Source organism: Cucumis sativus, chromosome 7, assembly GCF_000004075.3.
Source record: "Cucumis sativus cultivar 9930 chromosome 7, Cucumber_9930_V3, whole genome shotgun sequence".
In the NCBI taxonomy this organism is placed as follows: Eukaryota; Viridiplantae; Streptophyta; class Magnoliopsida; order Cucurbitales; family Cucurbitaceae; genus Cucumis; species Cucumis sativus.
This window is the reverse complement of record NC_026661.2, coordinates 14,922,647-14,946,831: the sequence shown is the minus strand read 5'-3', so window position 1 is coordinate 14,946,831 and position 24,185 is coordinate 14,922,647. Positions and strand designations below refer to the sequence as shown.

The 24,185-nt window shown below is 31.1% G+C and overlaps 1 long non-coding RNA gene across 1 annotated transcript; it reads left to right on the top strand.

The window, feature by feature from the left end:
* The first annotated feature begins 10,448 nt into the window (after window positions 1-10,448).
* On the top strand, window positions 10,449-13,300 carry LOC105436299. Its single transcript, XR_004218012.1, has 4 exons — window positions 10,449-10,910; window positions 11,008-11,083; window positions 11,818-12,374; window positions 12,742-13,300. It is a non-coding gene; the product is annotated as an uncharacterized LOC105436299 (long non-coding RNA).
* The last annotated feature ends 10,885 nt before the right edge of the window (window positions 13,301-24,185 follow it).

Genomic DNA, 24,185 nt, shown 5'->3' with positions numbered 1-24,185 from the left:
GGGTGCAAGTCCATCAATTCCGGTTGGAGGACTCATAGACTGCAAGCCTAAAGGCTTTATTCGATGGTCTGCTCCTAGCCCATTGAGAAACACAGTTCTATGCCAAACGGAACAACCTTAAACCTATAATTTAAATACCACAAGCCTCGCATCATTCATTCATAATGTGATTAAATTATGAGACATTTACGAGTATATGTAATTGGCAATGAAGGGTTTTTACAACATTGTCATTCCTCAATCATTTTTTAGGGAAATTCAAAAATATGATTTATGGTTTGGAATAATCTATGTTTGACTAATAAAATAGTTATTTTGTTATGTTTATTTCTTCAATACTTTTATTCATGATTTTATTAAGTTATTTGTTGTGGGAAGGGATGAAAATGAAGATGTGGTACCAGAAAGAGGAAATTAGAGGAACTCAGGTGAATATGGAGGTTGGAGAAAAAGGAAATAAAAGATTTAAGGAATAACACCAACTTTATATCTTATAACTGTGTCTGAGATGCTCTCAAATTACTAGCAATAACGACACATATCAATGAAGCATATCCACTAGTATGTCATATCAAAAGAATATAAAACACATAACATATAGGAATGATAATTATTTTATACTTCATTTATACTATGTGATTTAATTTCTTTGCTTGTCCATTTTCTTTTAGGTTTGTTATGGACTTTACATTCACAATTGTCTTTCTTGTATCATGGATTTATTTACTATTATATTATATCCATTACTTGAATACATTATCAATAACATAAAGTAGTTATACAAATAACATTTAACCTTCATTTCCAATTTGTGGTAGTTAATTAAGATGCTTAATTTGTTATTCATTTTATTGTCAGCATATTACGTTAATTGATTAAAATTGTTATATGAAAGAAAGAGTAAGAAACGTGCAACGAAAGCTATTGAATCTAATAATATCCTATGTGCATCAATTTTCAAGATTAACATTTGAAGGAAAAGTTCAAAAAAAAAAAAAAAAAAAAAAAAGAGTTTTAGAACTCTTACCCTTTAAGCTAGAATTCTCCTAGATTTGTTAAGGAATCTGACCACGAATGAGGAGTAGACTACCACAAAAATTCTCTCTACTATTCTCTAGACTTTGAACAAGATGGTGGGATCTAAGCTGTGATTAATTTTTAGAAAGTTTTGAGCTAGAGAGTGTTTTGAGTTGATGGAAATCTTCACGAGAAATTGTCGAAAAAGAACATAGTTACTCTTAAAAAACTAGCATCCTTTCAAAAACTCGTTACAATGTGGTGTTCTCCGTATATCTCATTCAAGATTGACCATTGAGTGATTTGCTCGAAAATTTAACTTTTCAACTATTGGTTTGACTTTCTTGTTTAAATATCCAGGAATTACATATTTTTTATAAAAAAAATTATAACTATTTCAAACATATAGCAACTCTTAACTAATTTAATTTTTTTATAATTTTTTAAAATATTTATCCTAATTTAAAATTCTTTAAACTCCAAATCCTAAATAAGATTTAACTCACGCATCAGATAGAGAAAAATCACAACAAAATAAATTACTCTGATCAATTTAAAAATCATAACAAAATAAATTACTCTGATCAATTTAAAAATCACAACAAAATAAATTACTCTGATCAATTTCATATTGCATTTGATCAATCGATCAATCGTTAGAGAATCGTAGTTTCGAGAAGGATAGTTTTGAGTTGATTAGTGCATTAAAAAGGAGAGAAGAAATAAGTTGGAGAATAGTAGTTTTGAGAAGGGTAGTAGTTTTGAGAAGGGTAGTTTTAGATTTTAGAAATAATAATATAGAGAGCGTTTTATTAAAAGATGAGAATTTTGTCATATTCTTAAAAGACCATGGATAACAATTTTCCTTAAATTTTTTTTCCTTTTTTGCAAAATTTGACTTTAAATTAGGTAAGATTTTGGTATAAATTTTAGAAAGATTATATACATTTTTTAAAAAAATGGGTAGAATCTTTAAAAAAAAAATTAATAAAATGGAAAAGTTAGAAAAGATAAAATTCTTAGTAAATCGTTCGGTGGTTGATGTCGAACAACATTTACCAAAAACAACTATTGTAGTGAGTTTCTAAGAAGGTTGCTAGTTTTTTTAATTAAGACAAAAACTTATGTGTTATTTTCGACAATTCACCGATCTTTAAAACAAATCCAAAAGCGTCCAGAAGACAATCAAATTAGTCTTCGAAGTATTAAAGATTAGGATTAGTTGCATAAATGGCAAAAAAAAAAAAAAAACCCTAAAATAATAGCGTATATAGCACAAAAATAGTAAAAGCTATACCAAAATACCCACATTATTCGACCACCATTTTGGGCTATTCTTTCTAAATTTCTCAAATTAAAAATTAACGATGATAACAACTATCATTGATAGCATCTTGATAACTGCTATCAATGATAACATTCAACTTGAGAAATGATTATTTCACACACTTCTTCTCGATTTTTTTCATGTTGGGAGCTATCATTAATTGCTGCAATTAGTGAATATCACTTATAACTGTTATCGATTGTTATCATTAATAGCACTAATAGATATTATATCATTCATAACTTGCACCATTACAATATGTTATGAGTTGATATATATAATTGATAAATCACTACTACAAAAAAGGGTTTACTTGACGTTTTTTTACCTGTCATGTATTTATATGCTTGACATTTTTTCATACATCAAATAATCCAGTGTCAAGAATAATTGAGGTTTACTTGCCGTTTTTATGCGTCAAGTACAATTATACTTGACAGGTAATAAACATCAAGTATATGAAATTATTTGACATTTTTTATGCGTCAAGTAATCCAGTATCAGGAATAAGGAGTCTTTTTCTTGACAATTTTTACACATCAAGTAAAACTATATTTGACAGTTTATAAACGTCAAGTATATAATTATTTTTTTTACATTTGCTACATTGTCAAATGAAAAATTATATATTTTAAAAAATCTACATAATTTATTTTGCACTTGTCAGTTCAACAATGACGAACATAAGTAAATCAAAATAGTACACAAATATGCTAAACTACACATTTATTGAACAATTGAATAAACTCAAACTTTCCATCAAAGAACTAATTATATTTTAATAAATTGCATATATATATATATATATATATATATATATATATATCAATGAATCATACATATAGTTAGCTCAATCTTCTAACAATAGCCTAAACTTTCCATCTATGTGTAGCCTAAAGGTGTACCATATCAAAACTTGTCCTTCACCTATACCCAATATCAGCAAAATATCAATAAAATCTGTCTATCTAACTCAAAATATAATCACCATAATTATACGTGGCCACCCAAGAAATCAGCAAACTTCATTCACACTTGATCCAACTTGAATTGACTATATGAGCTCCTTGTATCAATTTGATATGAAACCCACAAAATATTGAAGTTAATACTTTGATTACTTAACAATCATTTAAGCATAACATATTGGATTTATGACTACTATGCTCCTATTAGTGGTTATATCTCTGTATCTCATCACATAGTACCCGCATTCAGCTACTCCAACTTGCAAAGAACACTATAAATACATAAATTACCAAAATACTTAATGGTGCAAATAGCTCATATACACTATACTTTTAATTAATAAATAAATATGTTTACACTTACCTTCACTGTTTTCCACAACAGTTGATTTCGACTTGTGTGAATATTTTTTTGAGATCGAAAGGTAGTAATAGCCCTATTACCGAGAAGCAACTAAGAGGGAAAAGTTTTTTTAGAAAATGCAAAAAAACATATATTACTTGACATTGTCAAGTAATTAAAACTAACCTTGATGCATTTAATCTTTCAATTATTTAAAATAAAAAATAAAAAATAATGCATTTTTCACTTTTTGTTATTCTTGACGTTTTTTCATGTTACTTGACAGTTTTTACTAGAATTGTCAAGTATTTCAAAACTGCAAGCTTCAAGTATTGCTAGTCTTCTAGTAGTGAATGTTATCTATAATAGCTACTGAAGGGTATACCTAAAGGTATAATAGCTACTGTGAGTAACTTTCAATTTGAGAAATATGGTATCAGTTGCTATAGTTAGCAGTTATCACCGGTGATAACGGCTATCAGTTGTTATAGTTAGTTGTTCTCGCTAATAGTTGTTATCATGAAAACTTTCAATTTGAGAAATGTGGTATCAGTTGCCATCACGACTATCTTCTATCAGCAATGTTGCAATCAATTGATATTCCTCATATAACTACTACATGTAACTTTTCTATATTGCTATCAATGCAAAATGAGATCACTAACATTATCTATCAATGATTGCATTAGGAGGATATCACTAATAGCAATTATATGTGATATCATTATAAAGATATTTTTTATAAGTGATATCTCCTTTGTAAAGATATCAGTTTTGAATTGACGAAGTTTAATTAGGCTACTAATTGATATTTTTTATAGCTATTATCGATGATATTCTTTTATTGCTATCACGAAGTTTAATATGATATGATAGCAAAATCCAAGGCAAATGAAGGTCATACAACTATACTCCAAAAATTATTTATTTGGTTGAGAAAGTATCAAGTGAAATTAAATCCATCCAAATGTACATTTGGGGCAACCTCGAGGAAGCTGTTGGGATTCATTGTCAGTGAAGAAGGGATCAAAGTAGACCCAAATAAAATGAAGGCTATCAGGGAAATGTCATTCCCTAAAATAAAAAAAGAAGTTTGTGGTTTTCTTGGAAGATTGAACTACATATCCAGATTTATCTCGCAGTTGACACCAACATGCCAACCAATCTTCAAGCTTTTACGTAAAAACAATCCAGGAAAATAGAATGAGGATTGTGAAGAAGCTTTCAACAAAATTAAGCAGTACTTCCAGAGGCCACCTGTATTGTAAGCCATGGTATTTTGACATCAAGCATTACATAAAGTGTAGAGAATATCCATATGGAGCTTCATAGAATGACAAGCATACAATAAGAAGGTTAGTCATGAACTTTTTTTCTTTAGTGGTAAAGTTCTTTATAAAAGAAACCATTCTATGGTGCTCCTTCGATGTGTTGATGTGGAAGAAGCAAAACAAATTATGACAGAAATTCATGAAGGAATATGTGGAACACATGCTAATGAACATATGATGGCTAGACAAATACTTAGATCTTGTTATTATTAGACAACGATAAAATCAAATTGCATCAAATATGCAAGAAAATGTAAAAAAGTGTCAAATTTATATGGATAAGATCCATATAAATTTAACATTTTGCACGAAGCAGTGTCTTCATTCCATGTCTTGTCAGTACTCTAGCCGTTTCTTTGTGGCCATTTTAATTAGTGGTGCTCAAGTTCATCAAGAAAGAGTTGATCTGTCGTTATGGTCTCCTGGAGGGTATTATTACAGATAATACCAAGAACCTTAATAAGAAAATGATGGACAAACTTTGTGAGAAATTCAAGATAAATCACATAAATTTGACTCCATATCACACTAAGATGAATGGGCCAGTTGAGGCAGCCAACAAAAGTATTAAAAGAATCATTGACAATATGACAACAACATACAAAGATTGGCATAAAATTTTACCGCTTACACTGCATGGATATCATACATTAGTTCGTACTTCAACAGGGGCAACACCATTTTATTTGGTTTATAGTATGAAAGTTGTCCTACCTTTAGAACTTGAGATACCTTCATTGAGAGTTCTCATGGAAGCTAAGTTAGATGAAGTTGAATGTCATTATGAGCAGTTGAATAGCATTGAAGAAAAACGTTTGGCAGCATTAAGTCATGGACAACTTTACCAAAGAAGACTAATGCGAGCATACAATAAAAAATTGCACCCTCGAAGTTTTCGAGAAGGAGATTTGGTGTTAAAAATGATATTTTCATTTCAAAAGGATCATCGAGAAAAATGGACTCAAATTGTGAAGGTCCGTTTGTGGTGAAAAAGACTTTTTCAGAAGGAGCTTTGCTTTGAATCAATATGGATGGCGTTGAGTTAAAAAATCCTGTGAATTCATATTATGTTCGAATATATTATGCGTGAGGCCTTTTCATAGAAAATTTCGTAGTATTGAAAGAAGTCAGGGGTATTTCTAGGAAACTTACATTTAGTTCTTAGAATGTTATTTTCATAGGTATAAAGTTTCTCTTACCTCCTCTCTTTGTACTCCTATTCCAAGAATCATAGCTATCCTTTCATTTCTTATCATATTTATCAAACACTTCTTTATTTGTCAATCCTTTCTTTCATCCTTTTTAAAATATCATCAAATTATAGTAAACATCAATTATTCATTAGTCTATTGTTCTATCTATTTGTTAATTAACAATGATTCAGTACAACTTATTGTATTTGCAAACCAAGGAAAAGCTATAATTTTCTCTTGTTAAGACTTAAGAAAAAGTAGGTGTTTACAAGTCCAGACAAATTTATCTATGATTGTGAGTTGCTGCAATTGAAAGTCTACATCCTAAAGGATTCATGTTTTGTGAAGTCCAAGACTAAAACAACATTATATCTTTACAACATAGTACAATCTTTTGCAATTTGGATTCATTTGTTTGATATGAAGAGTGGCGAGTTTGACAACTTAAAAAGTTCTTGTGATACATGTCTTATTCTATCCTATGACGACCATGCTGATAAATTGTTAATGATATTGGTAAAATGGAGTAGTGAGCTATTTATTTCTTTGAAAAGCACAATATTTTCAAATTAAATTTCAACTCGGTTTTAAAAGAAGGATGAACACTTTATCAAACCTAGTCCTAAAGCTAAGGTTTATGTTTTTTTTTTAAATTTGATTAAATCGAGCTCAGATCTAAAGCTGAGGCTGAAGCCTATCTATCAGGTTCTTTCTCTTATTTATCAAACCTAGTCCTAAAGCTAAGGTTGATGCTTTTTGTTTTCTTCAAATTTTGTTAAATCGAGCCCAGATCTAAAGCTGAGGTCGAAGCCTGTCTATCAGGTCTTTTCCCTTATTTATCAAACCTAGTCCTAAAGCTAAGGTTGATGTTTTGTTTTTCAAATTTGGTTAAATCGAGCCCAGATCTAAAGCTGGGGTCGAACTTTTCTATTAGGTCATTTATCTTATTTATCAAACCTAGTCTTAGAGCTAAAGTTGATATTTTTTTTTCTCTAAAAAAAGAAAAAAATTGGCCCAAATATCTTATCTATTTCCTTTGTCCACCTTTAAATATTTTTCAGGATGGACAAAGGGGAGCAAACTTTAGATATCGTATTTTGTCCTGCATTTATTTATTATTCTTTTAAAAGAATTTAAATTTCAATTTCAATTTCAATTTTAAATTTTAAATCTTAATTCTTAATTCTTAAATTCTAAATTGATGTTTTAAAACAAAAATAAAAACAAAAAGTATTACATTTTAAACATAATATTGTATATAAACAAAGCTTATATAAGTGCTTAAATTTTAAACTCATTTTAAAGAAATTGCTTCAAAGAAATATACTTTTGAAAAACATTTTTTTTCAAGATAATCCAAGCGTACTCTAAATAATTGAGTTGTCTTATTGTCGTATAACAAATAATTATTTGATTAATAAAACTAATTGTTCCAAACTATATGTCGTAAATTCCAACAAATTGTATTTTTTATTTCACTAGCAACTGATTATGAAATAATAGTCCAAACCTTTATTTATAAATTATAAAATTAATTGTCAATTACATATATATATATATATATATATATATGCCCTTCTTTATGATTAATGCAAGGTTTGTGGTGTTTAAACTATAGGTTTAAGGGAGTATTGGTTAGCATTGAACACTATTTCTCAATGGACTTGGAGCAGACCATGGAATAAAGCCTTTAGGCTTGCAATTTTTGAAGAACCCGTCAAGCGATTGGGTGGACTTGGAACCGTTTCACCATTTAAGTGAAGTTTCGAAATGTCGTAGACGCTTGTTCCTGTTGTAGGATTTTGAATGATTTGAAGCATGTTTCTTGAAGTTGCGATGCTTGGGGAAAAGTAGGAGATGACCAACGAAGAGATGAGGAAGAAAACTAGAGAGCATCGTACCATAGCCATTATATTAAGAAGGAAGCAAATTGAATAAATAAAGATAAATGGTGTAGTTGTTGAGTTTTGGAGATATTTTTCTTTTCTTTGTTAGAATGAGGGATGAATTTTTTCTCAATTATGTTGGAGAGTGGCTCTTAAATATTATGTGGGAAGAGAGAGAGAGCGCAAGTCATGGAAGATAAATTAAGAAAATGTATTCAAAATAGGTTGTCCTTAATCTTTAAGTGCATTTCATAACTGCAATTTTCTATGTTTTTGTCAACGAGTTCATTGAAATTTTGGTGATTTTTAAAACAAAATTGGTCTAAAGTTATTTGAGTACAACTATTTTATGATAAGAACTATATATGAAGTTTTAACAAACCACAATCACTTTAAATTGTAGTTAGGCTAAGGTCATAAGGTTATAAATTAAGATAATTAATGCAATCTCTAACAACATTTTGTTTGAGAAACTTAAAAATAAGACTTCAGGTGGATGAGGTTCAAAATAAGTAAATAGATAAATAAATTGATGAATAACAAATAATAAAATTCTAATTCGATTGCTTACCATAGTCAATACGATCGTTTAGCGTGATCAACACGGTCGTTTAGATTTGAAGCATTTTTTCCGTTGTTAAAAAGAACTACACGATCATGTTGATAATACCAACGTGATCGTGTATAATTTCCTACATGCTTGCGTATCATAATCGTTTAGAAGAAGAATTGCACTTGTGTGTATTGCCGATTAATCATGTGTTGACCGAAGCATTTTTGATATTTTCTATTGTGTACATGTGAACTTTTTATGTTTTCAAAATTGTTCTAACTTCATTTACGAACATAATCGAATAATAACGTTGGCTAACCAAGTTATTAATAGTCATTGCTAGTTGCTAAATCAATTCTTTAGGCTATAATGGGGTGTTTGGAGACCATTAAAATAAAAAAAAAAACAATAATGTGAGTGTTTGACACTTGCTAGTATCAACACAACACGTATGTACATGTGAAAATTTATAGATTAATTTAATTATAATAATTAAGTCCATAGCGCATAAATTTATTGTTTGCAAAATGGCAAAAACAAAATCCAACACCTATATAAACCGAATTTCTCTCGGGCCAATGAGAGGGTGGGGCCCTTTGTTCAAGACTTGGATTCATTTATTAAGAGAACAACTTATTTACTAACCGGAAAGTAGGTAGGGGTGAATTTCGTTTTGCACCCTTGTTTCTAGCCATCTACCCAGTCTTATTTTTTAAATGGAATGCTTATTGGGCTAGGGTTGTTGAGCTGCCCTCACCTATGTAAATCTAAGGATAATTCCCTGTGAATTTGTTCGTAGTTAGCTTAGAATTAAAATTAAGTTACCTAGGTCATTGCAATGCTAGTGAGATCAATGTTTGTTGAGAGTCAATCATGCACAACCTAGCCTATTTTTCTTAGTTGTAGGTTGTTTATGTCTGTATGTTTATGTGTTTGGTTTGTGGGTTTGTAAGAGTCAATCCCATACAACCATGCCTACAACTTGACCTAGTTAGTCAACTCCAGGAGCCTAGTGAGGACTCTAATTCTACACACAAAGGCTTAACAATATGCGTAATAGTGTTGTTGCGTATGTTGGTGTGTTGTATGCATACTTAATTATCCATGATGTGTCATTGATTTAGAATCACTGCATGTAAAATTCTTCTCATGAATCTCTTCATCATGTGAGTGGATATGATCATTGCATGCAAAATGCTACCATAGTCTGTCACATACTTCTAAGTCCTTGTTGTAGAATTTTTCTTATTGCTTGTCCAAGTGTAAGCAAAACAATAGGTTTTTCTGGATGATCTAGGGTCGAACAGAGGAAATTAATATCAAATCAAGTTCTAGAGTCTACTCATCAATCAGGCTGTAGAAAGAAATAACTATACAATATAATAAAATAAATAACACTAAATCTACTTATGTACACTCAAAAAATCTATAAAGGAAAATTGAGATGGTTGTGAGATCGAAAGATGAACTAACTTATTTGCGAGAAGAAGTGAAGGAATGTCTAATGCTGTCAGGAAATTAAGCTCTATAGAAACCTTGATGGAATATAACTTGTTTGGTAAGTTTATGATTAAGACGTGCTCCTCTCGAAATCATTAAACACCACATTTGGTCTCGCCTAAACATTTGCAAAGAGAATATTACTTTTGAGGTATTTCTCCAAGCATAAGTATCTTATATATTTGGTTAAAAAAATTTTGGTGTTATTTTTGTTAGAGTTTGGTGAGAAAAGAGAATATTACTTTTACTAAGGAAAAAGGAAAGGAAAATAACGAGGTTAATAATAATATAATATTTATTATTTAGAAAGCTCAAATCACGTGCCCTCATCTCCTTGAACACTCTTCCTCTTTCTTGTGTCCTACCACCGTTGCTTATCCTTGACTCTCCATCAATCGAGCAGCCGTTGAAGCCTCCGATCGTTGAAGTCGAGCGCTAGCTAAGTTGCACGTCGTGTACGTCGCGTCTCCATTAGCCCGAGTCGCTCCTGTCCGGTCGAAGTCAAAGCTGAAACATTATGCTTTTCGGGTTTAAGTCGAGTGTGCATTTATGCTCCTTCTCTATTTCGTGAAATGTCGCTGCTGCATCCTTCGAGTCACCTCTGATGTGTCGTGATCCATCATCTCTTTGACTTGAACTGAAACACCGACGTCTGTTCCCTGTTTTGTGCTGCCACGTTCATTGCAGCTTCATCTTTGTCTATGCTAAGTTCAATCGTGATTCCAGTAGTCTTCGAGCCACGCTCAGATCTGAGTTGTTGCCTCTGTCTTGTTGTAAACTGTCGTCGTTGTGGTAAGCGTGTAATTTGTGGAATTGTGGTTGTTTTCATTGCCATTGTTTAAGTTTTGGCGTTGTATTAATTGGTTGGAATGCTATTTGATTCTTGAAGGTACTGTTTGAGGATAGCGATCAGATCCTTGAATTTTCAATAAGTTTGATTTGTGTTTGATCCTCCAATTACTTGGGTAAGTTGAAAAATTCATGTTTGAGTGAATTAAATGGATATCATCCATTGAGAAAATGTTGAATTTCTTATCTTTATGTTTAGGTTGGTTGGTTGAATTTTAATTTTATCAAGGAGCTTAGGTAAAGTTAAGATAAGAGATTTACTGCTATTGATCTCTATATCAAAGTTGCAAGATAAGAGATTTACTACTATTCATCTATATATCAAAGTTGCAATGTATTGACTGAATTGAGAATGTTGAACTGACTGAATTAGAATGTTTGATTGCTATGCATTAGAATGTATTGATGGTTTATATGTAGACTGAATTGAGAAGGTTTGATTATTATGCACTAGTATGGTTATTTTGACTGTTTGTGTGTTGAACTGAAGTTTGGATTGTATTTTGAGTTGACTGTTTGAATTGCTAGAATGGATGGAGGGAAAATTGTTAGCTTTATCTAGCTTTATCTATGGGGTAGCGTACCTTGTTGGTGTCCTCTAGGATCACCACTTGTTGTGCATCCTTCGGGAGCACTAGATCGATATGTGCATCCTTCAAGTGCACAAGAATAATACATGCATTCTTCAGAAGCATTAGACTGACTATGTGCTTCCTACAAAAATACGAGATGGTTATGATGCAAGTTTCCTATGAATAAGAAGTTAATTGTTTTTACCCTTAACGGGACCAATAGTGGATCTCTTATTAGGTATATTTTATACTAACCCTTTTTTGTTTAACTCTTTCAGGCAAAGATAATACGAGAGGTAGACCAACGAGGGACAAGAAGGACTCGTGATCGCCATATGAGAACTCAATTTTCACAATTTGCTTCCGCTTATTATTATTATTATTATTTTTTGCTAAGTTCTGATGGTTGAAAGTTTTACGTTTAGAACAACTACTTAGTTGTTAGTGATTTTATTTTTATTTTGTTTGAATAGGGCTCAAGTTGAATTCTATTTGACTATTGTTCTTTAAACAATTTGCAAATCTTTTATGTTATTGATGATTTATTTTGGGTGATTTATTAGAGAGTCTTTAGGTCGAAGTAATGATCTCTAACTTAGTTTGAAAAGTTGGGTCGTTACACTTAGTCTCCTTTCGGGATCCTAATGACTAAGCCTAAATAATCAGTTTCGGGTTATATATATCTAGAAGTGTTTACTTATAAAACTCAAAGAGCTTCTCGTTTAAGGGCAACATTCTCTCCATGCCTAACGCCCACACTTGTTCTCCTTTCAGGATACAAATGATGGATGTTATCTCAGACAAGGACTGATGGTGTTATTCCTTAGTGTCAAAGGTTTTTTCTTTTTTATTCTTTCTTAATCTTTTATTTCCTTTTTCTCCAACCTCCATATTCACCTGAGTTCCTCTAATTTCCTCTTTCTGGTACCACATCTTCATTTTCATCCCTTCCCACAACAAATAACTTAATAAAATCATGAATAAAAGTATTGAAGAAATAAACATAACAAAATAACTATTTTATTAGTCAAACATAGATTATTCCAAACCATAAATCATATTTTTGAATTTCCCTAAAAAATGATTGAGGAATGACAATGTTGTAAAAACCCTTCATTGCCAATTACATATACTCGTAAATGTCTCATAATTTAATCACATTATGAATGAATGATGCGAGGCTTGTGGTATTTAAATTATAGGTTTAAGGTTGTTCCGTTTGGCATAGAACTGTGTTTCTCAATGGGCTAGGAGCAGACCATCGAATAAAGCCTTTAGGCTTGCAGTCTATGAGTCCTCCAACCGGAATTGATGGACTTGCACCCATGTTATCATTGAAGGGAACGTCGAAAACGCTTTCTTCTGTTGTATGTTTTTGAGATATCCGAAGCATGCTTCTTGAAGTTGCCATTGTAGTGGTGGAAAAATAGGAGAGGGCCAACAAGGAGATGAGGAAGAAAACTAGAGTGCATCGGACTGAAGCCATTTTAAGATAATGCAACAAATAGATGAGAGATTAACGGCGAGACTTTTTTTTTTTTTTTCTCTCTCTCTATTGGAATGAAGGTGATTTTACTTTCATGGGGGAGAGTGCTTTAAATATAGTTGAGAAGAGAGAGAGATGCATGTGAAGGAAGATAAGTTTAGAAAATATTGGAGGTAAGTTGTTCTAAAAATAAGCTAGTGCATTCCATAACTGGAAAATCTATGTTTGTCATCAAATAATAATGGTTCTAATGATTTGACTAAAATTTATAACCATGATCAGTCTCATTTTCTTTATTATATTTATTTATTACTTTATATTTTAGATTCGATGGTCGAGACTATTTAGCTAGTTGTTATTATATCCCATCGAAATCTCTCATAGTTTAGATTATTATTCTAAATTCACATGGTTGAATTTTGGTTGCTTGTGGATTAATACAAAAATAAGTTTTTGTGACTTCCGCAAATTCAGCGATTTCGACATTGTTTGGAGATATATTTTGATGCAGTACTGTGTTATGTTACCATCCATAAGAGATCAAAATAACTATTCAAGGTACATACAAGAGATCAAAATAACACTATTCAAGGATGCTTGAAGCTAGTATTGCACTTAAATATTGATTAAGGGGATGTATGATTCTATTAATGTTATGATAATTGCAATCGTGGATTATGATCTTTAATTGAGTTAATCATGCAATGTTGTAAAAAGATCATAAACACATCCAATCAATTCACACACACAAATATGCTTTTAACCTTTGAGATTAACACGTAATTAAATAATGCATCAATCTGTAACTCAACAAAGAAAACCCGAAGATTCGACAAAACATTCATAGACTGTAAGCATGGAAGTTAAAATAATAGACCAAATTATAAAGAAGGTGATCCCCTACAATCTAAACTTTGGGGTTTTCCTACTTATAAGCTCCAAAAACGAACTTTAGCAATCCGTTGGGGCAATATCCCCAAAACCCACCACCATTATTTCATCATACAAAAAAGATCAAAGAAACTCTAAAACCTCACTGACATCACGCTTTCTCCAATTTGATGTCTTCTATATGATTAACACACAGCACCTTAACTAGGGCGTTTTTAGCCTTTTTCACCTCCATTCGACCAATTTGCTTCCTCACGAGTTCGATTCTATGTATAATTGTAAAAAAATTGATGAGGAAACTACTCCCGACAACGACGTTGAGAGTTTAGGCATTTTCAACAGTGACGATCGTTAGGAGATTGACGTATCCACTCCCGACAAATTTTAGAGCTCGTCGGGAGTTGATGACCACTCTCAACGGTATTTAAATGTCGTCAGACGTTACTAGATCCCAATGGTGTATCAAGACCATTGGGAGTTGGTGGGTATTTCTGATACGCAATACTATCCCATCGAGAGTTCCATCCATGACGTAGTTTTACCAATCACGATCCCGATGAACAAAATGGCATTGGGAGTTCCTTTTGCTGACTCGTTTAGGGACATTTTTTGGCAACTTCAGCCGTCGTTGGAAAATTGTCAATTTCTTGTAGCATATTTGTAGATAGCTCGATACCTATATAAAATAATCAATTAGACACATTAAATAAAACATGTGGAATGAGGGATGGAGTGAGATTATTATTGACATTTTGAGGCCGAGGACAGGAAATATATTTTCATCCCCGACCTCGACCTCGCCCTGATCTGAAAGAATATATATATACACACATCCATATAAATATAAATATTCTATACACATACATATATACATGGTTTAATCCCACCTTATTCCTTCTTAATTATTCTCAATCCCTCTCTTTCTTCCTCTCAATTCTATTTTATTTCATTTAAATTTTACTTACTTAATTAATATTTAAATTTAAATTTAAATGAGCATCCCACACATAAGTTATAGATTTAATTAAATCAAATTTAATTAAATAAAACTAAACTATTAATTAATTTTTTAATTAATTTGAAGGTAAATTAAATATCTTATATTTAACTTAAATTAAATTTGAATTATATTCAAATATAAGTTTATCAACCAATAATTTTAATATGAATTCAATTCACGTTAAACTAATATTTGAACTCATTCAAATATTTTATCTCTCATAAATTAATTTTGAATCATATTAAAAATTAAATTTATATAATAATGTTCGATAAACTTTATATTATAGTGTATCACCATACATTAAACTAATTTTTAAAGTAAATTTGAACATTTCAAATTACAACCAATATAAATAAATCTCATTATCCTTTACGAGCTAAGAAAGGGACCTAATACACCTACAGATCAAAAGCTACAACGATCTGAGATTAATTGGCTAAACTCATTAACCACATTAATCAATATTCATTAATTATGTGTACACTCCACTAAAAATTCACAGCTGAACTTTTCTCACGTTGAGAGCACTCGTAATTAATCGGTCATACGCACGAGTGCAATTCTTCTTCTAAACGATTATGATATGCAATCATATAGGAAATTATACACAATCATATAGGTATTAGCAACATGATCGTGTAGTTCTTTTTAAGAACGAAAAAAATGTTTCAAATCTAAACGACTGTGTTGATCACCCTAAACAACCGTATTGACTATGGTAAGCAATCAAATTAGAATTTTATTATTTGTTATTCATCACTTTATTTATCTATTTACTTATTTTGAACCCCATCCACCTGAAGTGTTATTTCTATGTTTCTCAAATAAAATGTTGTTAGAGATTGCAATAATTATCTTGATTTATAACCTTATGACCTTAGCCTAACTACGATTTAAAGTGATGTGGTTTGTTAAAACTTCATATATAGTTCTTTTCATAGTTGTACTCAAATAAATTTAGACCAATTTTGTTTTAAAAATTACCAAAATTTCAATGAATAAGTTGACAAAAACATAGAAAATTACAGTTATGAAATGTACTTAAAGATTAAGGACAACCTATTTTGAATACATTTTCTTAATTTATCTTCCTTGACTTGTGCTCTCTCTCTCTTCCCACGTAATATTTAAGAGCCACTCTCCAACATAATTGAGAAAAAATCTATCCCTCATTCTAACAAAGAAAAGAAAAATATCTCCAAAACTCAACAACTGCACCATTTATCTTTATTTATTCAATTTGCTTCCTTCTTAATATAATGGCTATGCTACGATGCTCTCTAGTTTTCCTCCTCATCTCTTCGATGGTCATCTCATACTTTTCCCCAACCATCGCAACATCGAGAAATATGCTTCAAATCATTCAAAATCCTACAACAGGAACAAGCGTCTACAACATTTCGAAACACTTAGATGGTAAAATGGTTCCAAGTCCACCAATCGTTGGAGGGTTCAAAAACTGCAAGCCTAAAGGCTTTATTCCATGGTCTGCTCCAAGTCCATTGAGAAATAGTGTTCAATGCTAACCAATACTCCCTTAAACCTATAGTTTAAACACCACAAACGTTGCATTATTCATTCATCTTATCATCAAGTTATGAGATCGCAATTGCTATGAAAAGAAGGGCATATATACAATTGACAATTAATTTTACAATTTATAAATAAAGATTTGGACTATTATTTCTCAATCACTTTCTAGTGAAATAAAAAATAGAAATTGTTGGAATTTACGACATATAATTTGGAACAATTAGTATTATTAATAAAATAATTATTTGTTATACGACAATAAGACAACTCAATTATTTAGAGTAAGCTTAGATTATCTAGGAAAAAAAGTGTTTTTTAAAAGTATACTTGTTTGAAGCAACTTCCTTAAAATGAGTTTAAAACTTAAGCACTTATATAAGCTTTGTTTATATACATAATTATGTTTAAAATTTAATACTTTTAGTTTTAAAACATCACTTTAAAATTTAAGAATTAAGAATTAAGAATTAAGATTTAAGATTTAAGATTTAAAATTTAAAATTTAAAATTTAAATTTAAATTTAAATTCAAATTCAAATTCAAATTATTTTAAGAAAATAAAAAATAAATGAAAAAAATAAAAAATACAGGACAAAATACGGTATCTACAGTGTGCTCCTTTGTCCATCCTGAAAATATTTAAAGGTGGACAAAGGAAATAGATAAGATATTTGAGCCATTCTTTTTATTTTTTGAGAGAAAAAAAAAACATCAACCTTAGCTCTAAAACTAGGTTTGATACATAAGAGAAATGACCTAATAGACAGGCTTCGACCTCAGCTTTAGATCTGAGCTCGATTTAACCAAATTTGGAAAAAAAACATCAACCTTAGCTCTAGAACTACGTTTGATAAATAAGGGAAAAGACCTGATAGATAGGCTTCGGCCTCAGCTTCAGATCTGAGCTCGATTTAACCAAATTTGAAAAAAAAAACATCAACCTTAGCTTTAGGACTAGGTTTGATAAAGTGCTCATCCTTCTTTTAAAACCGAGTTGAAATTTAACTCGAAAATATTGTGCTTTTCAAAGAAATAAATAGCTCACTACTCCATTTTACCAATACCATTAACAATTTATCAGCATGGTCGTCATAGGATAGAATAAGACATGTATCACAAAAACATTTTAACTGTCAAACTCGTCACTCTTCGTATCAAACAAATGAATCCAAACTGCGAAAGACTTTACTATATTGTAAAGACATAATGTTGTTTTAATCTTGGACTTCACAAAACATGAATCCTTTATGATGTAGACTTCCAATTGCAGCAACTCACAATTATAGATAAATTTGTCTGGACTTGTAAACACGTACATTTCCTTAAGTCTTAACAAGAGAAAATTATAGATTTTACTTGGTTTGCAAATACAATAAGTTGTACTGAATCATTGTTAGTTAACAAATAGATAGAACAATAGACTAAAACTGTCAAGCATGTTTCAATTTTTTAAAAAAAAAGAAATTGTAATTGAATTAAATTTCTGTTCATGTATTGTGCTGATCTAATAGTCCTGTATAGTTGTCCAACAATAGTTTGATAAATATATATGATCAATGATATTCAGCCAATATAGTTTCAAATCTCAAGCATATATAAATAAAACCATTCACCATATATATATATATAATCAATTCCAAGACTTTACATATAGATATGAATATTCCATTAGATTGTCATAAATCCAACTCAACTTAGAAAGTCACAAAACATGCTAGCTATAACAAATCTAATCAAAAGTATACCAATGAACCCCCTCCCCCCTTCCTCCATATGAACAATTCAAAAGAATTATCACCTAAAGTTTCTATATATAAAGTTTCAGATCATAAGAAGAGCCACAACAAAAAATTTCCTACTTCATAATCACAAAATATTGGTCACAATCATATGTACTAACGCCGAAAGTCAGCAAACTCAACTCACACTTCGTTTAGTTCTACCTGTGAGTATGATCTTCGTGTATTAATCTATAAACATGCAAAATAAACTAAATGAATTAACTCACTATACAAATAAACGAATTAACTCACAAAACAAATAGTTTGATATATAACATAACGCATCGGATATGACAATGCTTCCCCTAGTCACAATTTCTCTCATATACCTCATGACGTAGTATCCACACTCAGTACTCCCGACTTGAAGAGGACACTATATAAAATCAACAAATTTGAATAACAAAGTAATCCTAATTGCTAGTTGTCTATAAAATATAATGACTTTAAATGTTTATACTTGCCTTTAGTGTTCAACACTTTCTTATTTCTACGTTTCTCAAATAAAATGTGGTGAGAGATTGCATTAATTAACTTAATTTATAACCTTATGACCTTAGCTTAACTACGGTTCAAAGTGGTTTAAAGTGATGTAGTTTGTTAAAACTTCATATATAGTTCTTCTCATAAAATAGTTGTACTCAAATAACTTTAGACCAGTTTTGTTTTAAAAATCACCAAAATTTCAATGAATTCGTTGATAAAAACATAGAAAATTGTAGTTATGAAATGCACTTAAAGATTAAGGACAGCCTATTTTGAATACATTTTCTTAATTTATCTTCCTTGACTTGCGCGCTCTCTCTCTCTTCCCACATAATATTTAAGAGCCACTCTCCAACGTAATTGAGAAAAAATTCATCCCTCATTCTAACAAAGAAAAGAAAAATATCTCCAAAACTCAACAACTACACTATTTATCTTTATTTATTCAATTTGCTTCATTCTTAATATAATGGCTATGCTACGATGCTCTCTAGTTTTCTTCCTCATCTCTTCGATGTTCATCTCCTACTTTTCCCCAACCATCGCAACTTCAAGAAACATGCTTCAAATCATTCAAAATCCTACAACAGGAACAAGCGTCTACGACATTTCGAAACACTTAGATGGTAAAATGGTTCCAAGTCCACCAATCGTTGGAGGGTTCAAAAACTGCAAGCCTAAAGGCTTTATTCCATGGTCTGCTCCAAGTCCATTGAGAAATAGTGTTCAATGCTAACCAATACTCCCTTAAACCTATAGTTTAAACACCACAAACCTTGCATTATTCATTCATCTTATTATCAAATTATGAGATCGCAGTTGCTAGGAAAAGAAGGGCATATATGTAATTGACAATTAATTTTATAATTTATAAATAAAGGTTTGTACTATTATTTCTAAATCACTTTCTAGTGAAATCTAAAATACAATTTGTTGGAATTTACGACATATAGTTTGGAACAATTAGTATTATTAATAAAATAATTATTTGTTATACGACGTGCAACTTAGCTAGCGCTCGACTTCAACGGTCGGAGGCTTCAACTGCTGCTCGATTGATGGAGAGTCAAGGAAAAACAATGGTGGTAGGACACAGGAAAGAGGAAGAGCATTCAAGAAGATGAGGGCACACGATTTGAGCTTCCTAAATAATAAATATTATATTATTATTAACCTCATTATTTTCCTTTCCTTTTTCCTTAGTAAAAAAAAAAATTATCTTTTCTCACCAAACTCCAACAAAAATAACACCAAATTTTTTTAAAAAAACCAAATATATAAGATACTTATGCTTGGAGAAATACCTCAAATGTTTAGGCGTTACACCAAATGTGGTGTTTAATGATTTCGAGAGGAGCACGTCTTAATCATAAACTAACCAAACAAGTTATATCCCATCAAGGTTTCTATAGAGCTTAATTTCCTGATAGCATTAGACATTCCTTCACTTCTTCTCACAAATAAGTTAGTTCATCTTTTGATCTCACAACCATCTCAATTTCCCTTTACAGATTTTCTGAGTGTACATAAGTAGATTTAGTGTTATTTATTTTATTATATTGTATAGTTATTCCTTTCTACAACTTGATTGATGAGTAGACTCTAGCTAGAACTTGATTTGATATTAATTTTCTCTGTTCGACCCTAGATAATCCAGAAAAACCTATTGTTTCGCTTACACTTGGACAAGCAATAGGAAAAATTCTACAAGAAGGACTTAGAAGTATGTGAAGGACAATGGTAGCATTTTGCATGCAATGATCATATCCAGTCACATGATGAAGAGATTCATGAGAAGAATTTTACATGCAGTGATTCTAAATCAATGACACATCATGGGTAATTAAGTATGCATACAACACACCCACATAAGCAACAACACTATTACTCATATTGTTAAGCCTTTGTGTGTAGAATTAGAGCCCTCACTAGGCTCCTGAAGTTGACTAACTAGGTCAAGTTATAGGCATGGTTGAATGGGATTGACTCTTACAAACCCACAAACCAAACATATAAACATACAAACATAAACAACCTACAACCAAGAAAAATAGGCTAGGTTGTGCAAGATCGACTCTCAACAAACATTGATCTCACTAGCATTGCAATGACCTAGGTAACTTAATTTTAATTCTAAGTTAACTATGAACTTCTATTCACAGGGAATTAATCCTTAGATTTACATAGGTGAGGGCAGCTCAACAGCCCTAGCCTAATAAGCCTTCCATTTCAGGAATAAGACCGGATAGATGGCTAGGAATATAGGGTGCAAAACGAAATTCACCCCTACCTACTTTATGGTTAGTAAATAAGTTGTTCTCTTAATAAATGAATACAAGTCTTGAACAAGGGGCCCCATCCTCTCATTGGCCCGAGAGAAATTTGGTTTATATAGGTGTTAGGCTTTATTTTTTTCATTTTTGCAAATAATAAATTTGTGTGCTATGGACTTAATTATTATAATTAAATTAATCTATAACTTTTCACATGTACACACGTGTTGTGTTGATACTAGTAAGCGTCAAACACTCACATTATTGTTTTTTTTATTTTAATGGTCGCTAAACACTCCATTACAGCCTAAGGAAATGATTTAGCAACTAGCAAGGACTACTAATAACTTGGATAGCCAACGTTATTATTCGATTATGTTCATAAATGAAGTTAGAACAATTTTGAAAACATAAAAAGTTCACATGTACACAATAGAAAATACAAAAAATGCTCCGGTCAACACATGATTAATCGGTCATATGCACAAGTGCAATTCTTCTTCTAAACGATTATGATACGCAATTGTGTAGGAAATTATACATGATCATGTAGGTATTATCAACATGATCGTGTAGGTCATTTTAACAACGGAAAAAAATGCTTCAAATCTAAACGACCGTGTTGATCACCCTAAACGATCATATTGACTATGGTAAGCAATCAAATTAGAATTTTATTATTTGTTATTCATCAATTTATTTATCTATTTACTTATTTTAAACCCCATCCATCTGAAGTGTTATTTCTATGTTTCTCAAATAAAATGTTGTTAGAGATTGCATTAATTATCTTGATTTATAACCTTATGACCTTAGCCTAACTACGGTTTAAAGTGATGTGGTTTGTTAAAACTTCATATATAGTTCTTTTCATAAAATAGTTGTACAAATAACTTTTGACCAATTTTGTTTTAAAAATCACCAAAATTTAAATGAATTCGTTGACAAAAACATAGAAAATTGCAGTTATGAAATGTACTTAAAATTAAGGACAGCCTATTTTGAATACATTTTCTTAATTTATCTTCCTTTACTTGCTCTCTCTCTCTTCCCACGTAATATTTAAGAGCCACTCTCCAACATAATTGAGAAAAAATCTATCCCTCATTCTAACAAAGAAAAGAAAAATATCTCCAAAACTCAACAACTACGTCATTTATCTTTATTTATTCAATTTGCTTCCTTCTTAATATAATGGCTATGCTACGATGCTCTCTAGTTTTCTTCCTCATCTCTTCGCTGGTCATCTCCTACTTTTCCCCAACCATCGCAACTTCGAGAAACATGCTTCAAATCATTCAAAATCCTACAGCAGGAACAAGCGTCTACGACATTTCGAAACACTTAGATGGTCAAACGGTTCCAAGTCCACCAATCGTTGGAGGGTTCAAAAACTGCAAGCCTAAAGGCTTTATTCCATGGTCTGCTCCAAGTCCATTGAGAAATAGTGTTCAATGCTAACCAATACTCCCTTAAACCTATAGTTTAAACACCACAAACCTTGCATTATTCATTCATCTTATTATTAAATTAAGAGATCGCAATTGCTATGAAAAGAAGGGCATATATGTAATTGACAATTAATTTTATAATTTATAAATAAAGGTTTGGACTATTATTTCTCAATCACTTTCAAGTGAAATCGAAAATACAATTAGTTGGAATTTACGACATATAGTTTGGAACAATTAGTATTATTAATAAAATAATTATTTGTTATACTTGTCATTCTATGAAGGTCCATATGGATATTCTCTACACTTTATGTAATGCTTGATGTCAAAATACCATGACTTATTATCAATACAGGTGGCCTCTGGAAGTACTGCTTAGTTTTGTTGAAAGCTTCTTCACAATCCTCATTCTATTTTTGCTGGATTGTTTTTACGTAAAAGCTTGAAGATTGGCTGGCATGTTGGTGTCAACTGCGAGATAAATATGGATATGTAGTTCAATCTTCCAAGAAAACCTCAAACTTCTTTTTCTGTTTTAGGGAATGACATTTCCCTGATAGCCTTCATTTTATTTGGGTCTACTTTGATCCTTTCTTCACTGACAATGAATCCCAACAGCTTCCTCGAGGTTTCCCCAAATGTACATTTGGATGGATTTAATTTCAATTGATACTTTCTCAACCAAATAAATAATTTTTGGAGTATAGTTGTATGACCTTCATTTGCCTTGGATTTTGCTATCATATCATCAACATACACCTCTATTTCCTTATACATCATATCATGAAAAAGTGTAACCATTGCTTACTGATATGTTGCCCCAACATTTTTCAAACCAAAAGGCATTACTTTGTAGCAGAATGTTCTCCAAAGAGTAATGAATGTCTATTTTTTTTTTATCTTCTTCAGCCATTTTGATTTGATTATATCCTGAAAAATCATCCATGAAACATAAAGTTAAGTATTCTGCAATGTTATCCACCAACATGTTGATATGAGGTAAAGGAAAGTTGTCTTTTGGACTGGCTCGATTTAAATCTCTATGGTCCATATACATTCTCACTTTTCCGTCTTTTTTTTTTTTTTTTTTGTACTGGAACAACAATAATTGCCACCCATTCAGGATATATGGAGACTATGAGAAACACTGCTTCAAATTGTTTCTCTGTACTTCCTCTTTTATTTTAAACAATATTTGGAGACTGCGTACTACATTTTACGTAGCTTTTGTCTTAGTGGATTGCATTCTGACTTCAAAAGAATATGATGTACTACAATATATGTATTTAACCCCGGCATATCTTGATAACTCCAAGTAAAAATATTGAGTACTCACGTAACAAATTAATCATTTTTTTTCGAGTTTCACTGGTCATTGATGTGCCAATTTTTACCTCTTTTCATTTCTCTTGAGAAACCAAATTGATTACTTCAACTAGCTCTTGGTGAGGACCTAGGACCTTATCTTCTTCTTCTACTAATCTTAATAGTTTTGAGGATATTCCTCTGGCATCTTCATCGTCACTTTCTTTGTCAAATTTCGTAGTGTATATTAAAGTATCAAGGGTAGAACTGGAATTACTAACATCTTCGTTCTTATGAATGTTGTCTATGAAAAGGTTTGAAATTTTGTATTTAATTTGAAAAATGTAAGAAAGAAAGCAGAGAGAAGAAGTTAGAAAGAATAAAAGGAAAATGCGAAGATTTCATTAAATAACAAATAAAATAGTACATTCATA